The sequence below is a fragment of the Amblyomma americanum genome, chromosome 5, assembly GCF_052857255.1.
Source record: "Amblyomma americanum isolate KBUSLIRL-KWMA chromosome 5, ASM5285725v1, whole genome shotgun sequence".
In the NCBI taxonomy this organism is placed as follows: Eukaryota; Metazoa; Arthropoda; class Arachnida; order Ixodida; family Ixodidae; genus Amblyomma; species Amblyomma americanum.
Window position 1 is genome coordinate 69733269 of NC_135501.1, and position 11380 is coordinate 69744648.

An 11380-nucleotide genomic window follows, 5' to 3' on the forward strand; every position below is an offset into this window, starting at 1 on the left:
CATACCCCGGGAAGCTTCGCCGACCTATTGTTCTATTTAAATCAGAAGCGACGCAGCGTTTTTTATCTACCCCAGATGCCTAGCAATGAGGAATCCGCGTTTGGTTGTTTGGTTGTCTTCAAATGGTAATTTAAAAAATTGCCGGGCTCGTCCACGATTTGAACTAGGGACCTCCCGCACTCGAAGTGAGAATCATTCCCTTAGATTAACGAGTCTTTTTTTTTCATTATTGCCGGCTTGGCGAACGATATACAGCACATCTTAAAAAACATTCACCGCCTGTGGTGGAGCATTGAATAAAATTTTCAGATTTACACTGTCATCCAATATACAAATACACCTCGGGGGTTCACTTTGACTTCTGAGAACATCGTTGACATAAATGGCACTCTCAATAAAATACCGTCTCCCTGGGCGAGCATCCATATCAGCATTGCGAACTGCCATGCGCATTTTCCATAGGCTGTGCAATGTCAGTAACATGACCATGTCTAGTGATCTTCCTTCAATGTTCGCTGGAGGATGTGCCATTAAAAAACCGCATCCCAGCATTCAAGAAAGATATGTTCGATGGTCTCGGGTTTTCGGTATGTTAGGCAGTTGAGGGATCACGGAACAAAAATTAATTTTTCTTCAAGCCAGGGCTTAACTGGCAACGTATTGCTGTGCAGCTGCAAAAAGAAAGTTGTAGCTAAAGACCGCATTGGAAGTTTCTTGACTCTTTTAGAACATCCTTTCCTCGACCTGCACCGTATATGGAACGATACAATGGCACTGGTAGCATCGAGTCACGTAGTACATTATTGCACAGTTTTCTTCTGGTCACCGTAGACAAATACTGCAAGGAAAATCGTGCTCTCAAAAGCTGGTAAGCTGAAACAACCTCGCGCAAGAAACCGCGAACACATATACATCCTACATCGTTCGTCGCCACAACAAACCTAATTACCGAGTCGACTTGAGAACTGCGTTGAGACCGCCTCTTCTCTTTGAGGTAACATTGCAGCCTTCACCACGTCGCCGCGTGCGCCTTGCTGAGAACAGGCCGAATTCAATTCATTCACTGTACCCTCACAGGCACTTCTGGCTCAGGAAAGAACGACAATATATGGAATAAAGAAGATCCTGGCACGCTTAGGTGTGCAGACATGTCGGAATGAAAATAAACACGATTAACAAGCATACACGGTAACTTTCGCTTTTAAATTCAGATTCAATAAACAAGCGGCAGTGACTACTGCATGGAAGATGCGTTAACTTTGGGACCTGGCTGATGTTATATACGCCGCCTACAAATGTAAAGATTCAGCAGCAGAAAAAACTACTATGCCACCGGTGGGATCCCGATCCAGAGCACCAGACGCGAAATTCGGAGGTCGTGGGTTCGGACAACACCGGCGGCATGATTGTTTTTTTTTTCTCCTGCTTTATAATTATTTTTCCTAAAGCAACACATTAATTTAAGCATTATTCTACCATAGTTCAGAACCAGAAAATTATAAAAATATTGACAAAAACAAACACTCCCAGTTGGCTTGACAGTTGGCTTCCAAATATATATATATACAAGGTGTCCCAGCTAACTTTAACCAGGGTTTAAAAACATGTCGCGGCACTCTAAGACGACGCGACCAAGTGCATGTTACTGGCTTTTGTATGGAGCGACTCACGCTATTTCATAATTGGTCGAGATTATATATTCAACATCACAAGAAATGAAGACAGGCAAAAAAGTCCAATGAGAAACTTGTAGAACGGTCCGCGAATCGTCCAACTGAGCAGCTTCAAACTTTTCATCTATTCCGTATTGGCTTTTTCTTCGCTCTCTGCAGATGCCACGAAATACTAAAAATACCACGTGACATGTCCACTTACGAGCCGCGATTGTAGCGCTCCCAAACGTTCCGCGTTAGAACGAACATATCATTGAGCCCAGTCTGCTGCTGATTAAAAAGGTAAGAGGGCTATGACGCAGGCACTGGCCGAGCGATTTACGCGAGCGCAAGCGATAAGGACTGTGTGTGCTCAGGCACTGGTCTGCTTGTCGCTATCAAGCGCCCCGTTAAAAGGGAAGCATACCCCCAACGTTGATGTCAATGGCCTATATCGCAAAGCCAGCTCCTGCGTCGCTGTCCTGTTCCATTTTAAGCACCAGCAAACCGGGATAAATTATCTGTTCGTTCCTACACGGAACGTTTGAGAGCACTGCAATCGCGGCGCGCAAGCGGGCATATCACGGGGTATTTTTTTTGTATTTCGTGAAAATCTGCAACGAGCGAGAAAAAAGCCGATACGTAATAGATGGAAAGTTAGAAACTGTTTATTTGGACGCTTCGCGGACCGTTCTATAAGTTTCTCATTGGACTTCTTCGCCTATGTTGGTTGCTTGCGAAGTTGGTTAATTAATCTCGTACTAATTATGCAACCAAGCACCATACAAAAAATAGTGTGACTTGCTACGTACAATAGCGAGCAGCATGTATTTGTTCGCGTTGTCTTAAAGTGCCTCGGCGTGTTTTTAATCCGTGGCTAAAGTGGACTGGGACATATAAATATATGTATATATATTTATATATGTAACTATAGCGTTCAAGTACACTTGAAGAAACTTATTTACCAACGGTTTTGAACGGTGGGCCGTCCTTCATCAGACTAAGATAATTGTGAACACTAATGTCCGACTTTTCGGAGCACCGAATGCACGTGGAGAGGAGAAAAACGCCCTCCTTTGGGCAAACAAACAGATCACGAAAAAGACAAAAAACAGCGAGCGACCAGACTCCTCCCTTCGACTGTGGGAAGAGAGGAGGGTGTTCAAATGAAGAGACGATAAAAAATGGAAAAAAAGGAGCGGAAAAAAGGAAAAGCGGATTTTAGAGACACCGGGGGCGGAGATGCGTGAGTTGCCCGCAAGCAAAAAAGGCGCCGACAAGAATTATTATTGGGAGAAGCTTCCTTCTGCGGAAGCTAGATGTTCGAACACGAGGAAACAAAAAAGCACAAACAAGAAAGCAGCAAGAAAAGAACAAAGAAACGGAAACCATTGCGTGCATATGTATCAGAGCGCGACCCGCTCCGCACGACTGCAGCTGTTAAGAGTTAAAATATAAGTTACGGAGGTGGTATGGCTGGACAAACGCCCCGCAGAAACCCGATCCCGCAGTCGGGCGCCGCAAAGCGCAAATGTTTCCGAGCCGCCTCGCGTCAGAAGCGCGCCTCCGCCCCTCGTTCCGTCGCGGAGACAAAAAGAGGGCTCCTTCCTAGAAACTAAGAGAGAGGAGAGTAACGGAAAGAAAATGGGGAACAAAGGCGCGAAATTGCCCAAGTGTCCGTTATTGCCATGGGTTACTGTCCTATATGGAGCATCACGCTCTACAATCTTCAAAGCAAGAAAAAATAAAAAAATATATATAAAAATTGTGGGGGGGGGGGGGGGAGAATAGGCAGTATGGTATGCTGTAACAATGGTTTCAGCTGTTATCCCTGGTCATGAGCAAGAAAGAATGGCAGGGGTAGGGAGAGGGTGGCATATGTGGAAGCAAGCACGCAAATTGGCATGACCTCAGGCGATGCAGTCGGGGGGCTGTGAGTTTCAGTAGGGCTAGGACTCTGACTTCTGAAGTGTTGAGAGAGTACCAGGGTTCTCATTCATGCCGGCTTGCACAGTATTAAACTTATAAAGTATGATTCTCGTTGCTCACGCTCACGGGTATTTTCGAAGCAGCTATGTAGCAGCGTAAGTTTTAGTTTGTGATATTCGTGACCTTCCTGGCAAAGGTGTTTCGACAGGGGGAGGAGAGGATGAGATCTGGTGGGTGCTCGGTGATTGTTGAATCTAAATCGGAAGGAATTCTTTGTTTGGCCAATGTATTGCATCTGTCATTCGCCACACTCGATCATGTATACTACGTTACTACTGTCACAATTCAAGTTTTCACGGATGGAGTGTTTGAAGTTAGAGTGTGTTCTTTGAACTAGTGTTGTTGTCCGCATGTAGACCATGTGGATGCCAAGTTTGCATGGAAACTTGGCATCGATTCTTCCCGCATGGTAGGCAACCCACAGGCTTTCCCTTATTAACAGAGTGAACTACATAATTCTGCAAGTTTTTTGGTCGTCTGTAGGTAACCCTTGAAACTGTCAGAAATATTTTTGGCAGTCGATCGTTGTGTTCGATTATGTTGAAATGTTTTTTTTTTCATTTTGTTAAAATAATGAAAGTTGTTTGCAAAGGTTAAGACAAGACTAGAGTGGTGTTCATTTGCGGTTGCTGATGGGGGATCCCAGAACATTTCTTTACGACTTTTTGCTTCCGCTTTCCTACTGACATCATCAATAATAGAGGCCGGATAGCGTTGGTCTTTCAGAACCTCCCGCATACGGTAAGAATTTTCCTTGAAGTCTTCTAATCGTTAGCACTTCCGCTTGAATCTGATGACTTGGTAATATGGAATTGAAGTTTTGCAGTGGCGTGGGTGGCAGCTCTTGTAATGAAGGTGTTGTTGACTATCAGTGGGCTTTCTGCAGACACTGGTGATTAAGATACCCTCCTCCAGTCGAATTGAGACGTCCAAGAAAAAAATTTAACTGGTGTAGTTAGTGTGTGTGAAACAGAGGTTTGGATGTATGTTGTTAAAATGCTTAAAAAAACTGGATGAGTTGGTCCTCGGTTTTCGTCCGTACCATGAATATGTCGTCTAGGAAGCATTTGTGAAAAGACGGTTTTGTTGGATATGAGCGGAGACACTTCAATTTAATGCTATGCATATGTATGTTGGCATAGTTTGACGCCATTTTCGTTTCAATAACGGTACTACTCGTTTGTAGGTAAACGGAGTTGTTGAATTCGGCAGAGTTGGGATTGAGGACAAGATTAGTAAGTGCAGCAATGGTACTTTGGCTAGGAGCATCAGCGCTTTTGCGTTTTCCGTAAGATGCGGCCAGAGCTCGGATGCAACCATCATGCTGTATGTTGGTGTACAGAGACACTACATCAAGGGTAACTAAAAAGGCACCTTCCGGAGCGGTAAATTGAGAAAATGCTTTCAGGACGTGATTAGTGTCACGAATGTAAGATGTATGTTTGAGAGGGACATGCTTGATGACAGAATAAGTGTAGCTGGAGATCGGTTCTGTATGCGTGCCAATGCCAGAAACTATCCGTCGACCAGGATAATTTTTTCTGTATTTTTGGGAGCATGTAGAAGCGGCCTGGAGAAGCATGTAATGCCGTCAGTGCTTTACCTGTTCGTGATGGCAACTCGCCTTCGTTTCTAAGCTGTTTTAAGGTTTCTGCTATGATTTTCCTGTGCTCAACGATAGGATCTGATGGGAGTAACCTACAAAAATTGCAGTTGTTGAGCTGACGATATCCCTCCCGGAAGTAGTTTTTTTTTTGTCTAGAATTAGTATGCCGCCTCCTTTGTCAGCGGGTTTAACGACGATATCCGTTCGTTTTCTGAGTGATTGTAACGCCATACGTGCTTCTCTTGAAAGGTTCGGTGGTCCGGGTTTATTTGTCTCGAAAGCTTGAATGATGTCTCGCTGTATTGCTTCTATATACATGTCCAGACGCTTATCCCTGCCAGATCTTGGTGTCCATTGTTCCTGGGAAGGGGGAATGAGTTGCAGTTTTGGTTCGGCTTATCGGAGAAGTATTCCCGGAGTCTCAGACTTCGAGAAAAGTTCCCGATATCCTTCAGTAATCGGTATTGATTATAACGACCTATATTTGGACAGAATTTCAGTCCACGTGACAAGACTGATTTCTCCTCCTCGTTTAGACGAGCGTCTGAGAGGTTAATAACCTTCGTCTCTAACCTGCGTTCTCTCCTTTTTTTCCTTGTTTTTCTTTTTTCCAATTTTTGCATTTTTTCATCTCTTTATTTGACCACCCTCCTCTCTTCCCTCAGTCGAAGGGAGGAGTCTGGTCGCTCGCTGTTGTTTGTCTCTTTCGTGATCTGTTTGTTAGCCCAATGAAGAGCGTTTTTCTCCTCTCCACGAGCACTCAGTGCTCCGAAAACTTGAACCTTTGTGTTCTCAATTATCTTACCCTGATGAAGGACGGTCCACCTTCCGTCTATAATTATAAAGGCACACGCTTAAAAACAGTTTTACGGCCATTTCGACTGGGGAACAGTCTTCTTCAGAGTGCTACATGATTATTTCAGACGAGTATATATAGAGGTTGGAAGAGGGCTGCTACATTGCTCCCGAGTTAATCCCCCTCCCCTCCCCAACGAAAAGTTACAAAAACTGCACCTACACGCTTGGCGCCTAACGAGTCAAAGTTCAGAAGGGTGTCCACTCGCCGTACTTTGGGCACACCCCAAAACACTGCATGTGTGTTTCGGCATTTTTGTGCTCTCCCAAGGCGCACCTACGCCATGATGAACCCTAACAGCACTAAAGAAAGTAGGAGGAGGGGAATCGATCATCAGCATTTCAGCTGGCGCAAAAAAATATCATCATCATCAGCCTGTACTTAAAACCTGTGTTTTAAACCATTTCACATGATTCACATATATTTTGGTGTCCCGCCGACTTTGTTATTAACATGACGCAAAAGCCGTGCTGTTGACTCACAAATCCGATTTTAAAAATTGGTCGCGGACTTCCCTAAAAACCTGGTACATACCCGTCCTAGCAAGGTCCTACCGGTTTCCTCCGAGGCTGCTTGGCTTTTCATACTTTCCCTATGTTGCGTGTACGTCCTTGCCATGAGCCTTAACAGCAGTTAAGAAAGAAGGGATTAGGGATCATTATCATTTTGGCCGGCGGCAAAACAAACCTGGGAATGATGATGCTAATAGTATAGTTTAACATATTCGGCCACTTTCCTTTTCCAGAAAAGAAAAAAAAGATACGGGCTCGTGCGGGACTTGAACCCGGGACCTCTCGCACCCTGAGCTAGAATCATACCCCTAGACCAACAAGCAAGAGCAGACGCAGCCGAGCAGACTGCGTTGCATTACTTTCACGTGTAAGTTACCTTGACGGCTGCAATGGCGTTATTAGCCATTTCCGCCACAAGCCTTTCAACGTTGCTCCTGAAGACCTCAGCTTGTGTGCTTTTTTTATATGCCGTGACAAGTAAAACACCTCGGATAGGCAAATAAATAATAGTGTTTCGTGGTATGACAAAAAATTCTCTTTACAATGTCAAGCTGAAAGTTCCGCTTTTTTCAAGAGCACATAGCGGCGAAAGTTGACGAAATGGAACTTCTGGAACCACATGTTACCCAAAAGTCTGAAGAACTGCAGTGCAAGCATTCCGCGCAATTTCACATATGCGTAAAAGGTTCGCAGATCTTTTGTTTCCCTTGCATTGTACGTGCCGTAAGCATTGACGTTATGTGCTTCGGAAGGATGGAAATGAGGTGTCCAGAATTTCCCATTTGTTTGTTTTGGCAGCTTATGTAAAAAGAAAAGTTCTCGGGGTCGTCCGGGATTTGAACCCGGGACCTCTCGCACCCGAAGCGAGAATCATACCCCTAGACCAACGAGCCGACACGATTTCTGCAGAGTGGCCACCTCACCTTTTTCGGGGTGGTGTTGCAGCCGTGACCCCGTCGCTGTGTGGATAACGCTAAGAATTCATTCATTCATTCACTCATAGCACTCTTAAAGTCACCTGTGGGCCAGGTAAGAACGTTAATATGCAATAAAAAAGATTTCGGTATGAAATCTAAGCATGTAAGTCTGCTCGCGAGCCGATATAAAGTACAACATGGTAAATAAGCATACAAGGTAATTTAGTGGCCGCGCCGCGGTGTCTCAGTGGTTAGGGCGCTCGACTACTGATCCGGAGTTCCCGGGCTCGAACCCGACCGCGGCGGCTGCGTTTTTATGGAGGAAAAACGCTAAGGCGCCCGTGTGCTGTGCGAAGTCAGTGCACGTTAAAGATCCCCAGGTGGTCGAAATTATTCCGGAGCCCTCCACTTCGGCACCTCTTCTTCCTTTCTTCTTTCACTCCCTCCTTTATCCCTTCCCTTACGGCGCGGTTCAGGTGTCCAACGATATATGAGACAGATACTGCGCCATTTACTTTCCCCCAAAAACCAATTATTATTATTATTATTTAGTGTTTAAACTCAGATTCATTAAACAAGCGGCCGAAGATTGTGTTGTCTTTTGGAGCTGGCTGTTGTTCTATATGAGGCGAACAAACATAGCTACTTTTACTATGTAAACATATTTTCATTTTTTATATATTATTTTATATATTATATATTATGCAAAACGCAGTGTGAAAAGTAATACCCATCGGAGAGTCACCGGAAGTCCAGAAATTACGAAAATGGGATCGAACCCCAGGGCTGATCGATATGTTTTCGGCTTTCTGTGGTCTGATTCCGAACGTCAGGAGTGGAAGATGTTTAGAAGTGCCGATTTAAAAAACTCGTAGATGATTGGTGTTGCGACGTCCTTCTTCAGGCTGTTGTATGCACGCGGCATGGAAGCCGGCTGGGAGGAAGCAATGGAAAAGAAAGAAATAAGGCGTGTAAAACTTCTCTAATGGTTATTCATCGTTGTTTATTTGTCGGAATCTACTTGACATTAATTTACTGTGCATTTATGCTGTGCGATGTCAGTGCGCGTTACAGAACCCCACGTGGTCTAAATTTCCGGAACCCTTCACTACGGCGGCCCTCATTGCGTGAGTCGCTTTGGGACGTTAAACCTACATAAAATCTAACTTTCATTTAAATTGCTTATTTTCCTCTTTCTGCAATCATTGAATGTGTTCATCTAGTATGAATATATGCCATTATTCAAACCACGATAATTTAGTCTTCTACTTACAGACCTCTGGTAGAACTGTTTCATGGACAGCTGACAGATAGTCGAGCTATTTAGCTGGCTATTTGCAGTTTCGTGATGGTGGCCAAAGAGAGCACTGCAAAAATGAATGCACCCACACCGGACGAGAGTCCTCTCTGAAAACTTTTTTGTTCTTTATTTGGTTCCACTGCAACCCTCATACTGCTGAGGAAAGATCGTACTTCAGAATGCTGGGCTGGCTTGGATTTCAATATACCTAAAAGCATCGTTTTTGGTCCAAGTCTCTTTTCTCAGTGTGTTATTCTGCCCCATAAATACCTACTTCTGGTAGTTGTTAGCAAGAACGATTTACATGGGTTAGCAGTCGTTAAAGGCGCTTAACCAAGAGCCTCATTTCCAGACGGTGTTTCGTACCCCTTCGATCCGTTGGAACGAGTTAGCAACACTGCTGCTTGGGTTCAGCTTCCGTTTGCTGCAGATCGCAAAAATAACACCGCTAAGACTGGGGCGTGAAACGCAATACGCAGCAGCAGCTGATACGTCACAGAAGTCAGCCGGAACAAAATGCGAGCATTGCGTTTAGATAGATCTTAAGTGGTTGCTGCGGCTACGCTCAAGCGAAGCGAAATGTAGTCGTTGCTTGGGCCAAAACGAATGAAGACGCTAGCCTCACACACAGACTCTACGCCGCTGACGTTGCTCGCCACCCGCTATCGGGGCACGCCATATTCGCGAGAAGCTATAAAATGTGTGCGGCCGCATGATCAGTTTCTCGCCGAAGCAGACCGAAGGCAGGTGTCACGAAGGAAATCTTCGGAATAGTCTAAGCCTGCATGCGAGCACATCCCGAATCCAGCATCTGACGAATTCTCTGGTCTTTTGAGACCGCCTCTTATTTACTAAGGCGAGTGTTGATGAAACATTTTTTTCTCCTCTATCACAGACATCCATTGATTCGAACATACAAAGGGTCAGTAGTTTCGCATATTAGCGCTTATAAGTAGTCAGGAAAATCCACTCTTATTTGGTGAAATTTTCTGTACTCATGAAGCCTAGTTTTGAGGCAGCATAGACACCCACAATGCCTTTCGTTGGTCTGACGTAAACCATAAACGGCTCCGTCAGCACCGAAAGCTTTTCTGGTGAGTGAATGCGTAGCGTAGGTCGTTTCCGAGAAAACCTTTGGGAGCACAATTTACCCACACAATCGCACAGGCCCCACATATAGTGATACTACTCCATCCTTCCAACTATGTGCCGCGCTAGGCGTGGTTTGCAGCACAGCCGAGTAGACGCGCACGTCGTGTTGAAGAACTGGTTAGAAAGCTTGTTAAGGACCAACATTACTGGATGAAAGGATAATTCACTATGAAGAGAAGATCATTCGCCTTCAGTTCAGACAACCTATCGCCTCTAGATTTTTGAAAGGTCATATAAAAATAAGCATGTGAAATGTATTCAGGGAACCAGCTGACCTCGACACAACAATAACTGCTGCCTGCTGGAATTTCCTACTGCAATGGGAAGCAGCTGCTGAAGGGAGTATTCACAGAGAGTATGAAAGGCCAGCCCTTCGACCACGGCGTATAATTTGAACAGGAATTTCAAAATATCTGTTACAAATATTAGCGTTGTGTGCAACATTTTTGGCAACAGCTAAATGAATAGTGAGTGCCCTTCAAAACAATATAGTGAGCACGTGTTGCGGAAATCGGCCGTTGCCTCAGTTGCAATGTCCGGGGTGGAATATTCTATGAAAAGTGTTGAATGAAGAGTGCGTTTCTTGGCCAGCTCAACAGTGATTGTGAAATTCGAACATTTGCCTTGCCCGTCTGCCGCCGGGTATTCCTGACGAAGCGCAAGTCATGGCTCCTATTCGTTAGCGTGAGCGAAAAATTGGGCCAGTTTTCAGAGTCCAGTATTGGATTAGGCGGAAGAAACTAAAAGAACATGGATACCTTTAGCTTACCATTCACGCTATTATCGTTTCCGTCAAAATAGTACTGCGAGCCCAAACGCGTACGCGCCTATCCCTGCATTAAAAATTCGGCGGTGGTTTAGCACTGGTTAAACCTGGAGTGACGCAATAGCTACAGCTGACCGAGTGGAACTTGTTCAGTCGAATTGCAAAGTCAGTCTTTCGCCGCTCCGTTTCGCTGGGCGTTCCTTCTTCAGCTTCGTCCTACTTCACACAGCGCATGCGAAAAGTCGTGGCAGCTCGGTTTCGCCGGCGCGCCGCGCCGCCAGAAGCAGCAGCTTCTCCGCACCACGTGGCTTGTCACGTCACAAACCACGTGACGTACCACGTGATCAGCCACGGCGCCGCACCGCCGGCAGCTGCTCAGCATCACGTGACCAACCACGTGACAGCGTGGCGGCGCAGCCACGCGGTGGCAGCGCAGCCACAGGGCGGCGGTGTCGCCACGCTAAAGGCTCGAAATGCTACCGTAATGTAGCTATCACTACAAAACAACCACGCCGCCGGTGGAATCCGAACTCACGACCTCCGAATATTGCGTCCGGTGCTCTACCAACTGAGCTATGTCGAAAGCTGTTCAATCTGCTGCTTTCGTGCGTATTTATGTTCTTGCTTTTG

The 11380-nt window shown here is 45.4% G+C and overlaps 1 non-coding gene across 1 annotated transcript; it reads right to left on the reverse strand.

Moving 5' to 3' along the window:
• Positions 1-7436: 7436 nt before the first annotated feature.
• On the reverse strand, positions 7437-7508 carry TRNAP-CGG (transfer RNA proline (anticodon CGG)). The gene has a single exon. It is a non-coding gene; the product is annotated as a tRNA-Pro (tRNA).
• Between the last annotated feature and the right edge of the window lie 3872 nt (positions 7509-11380).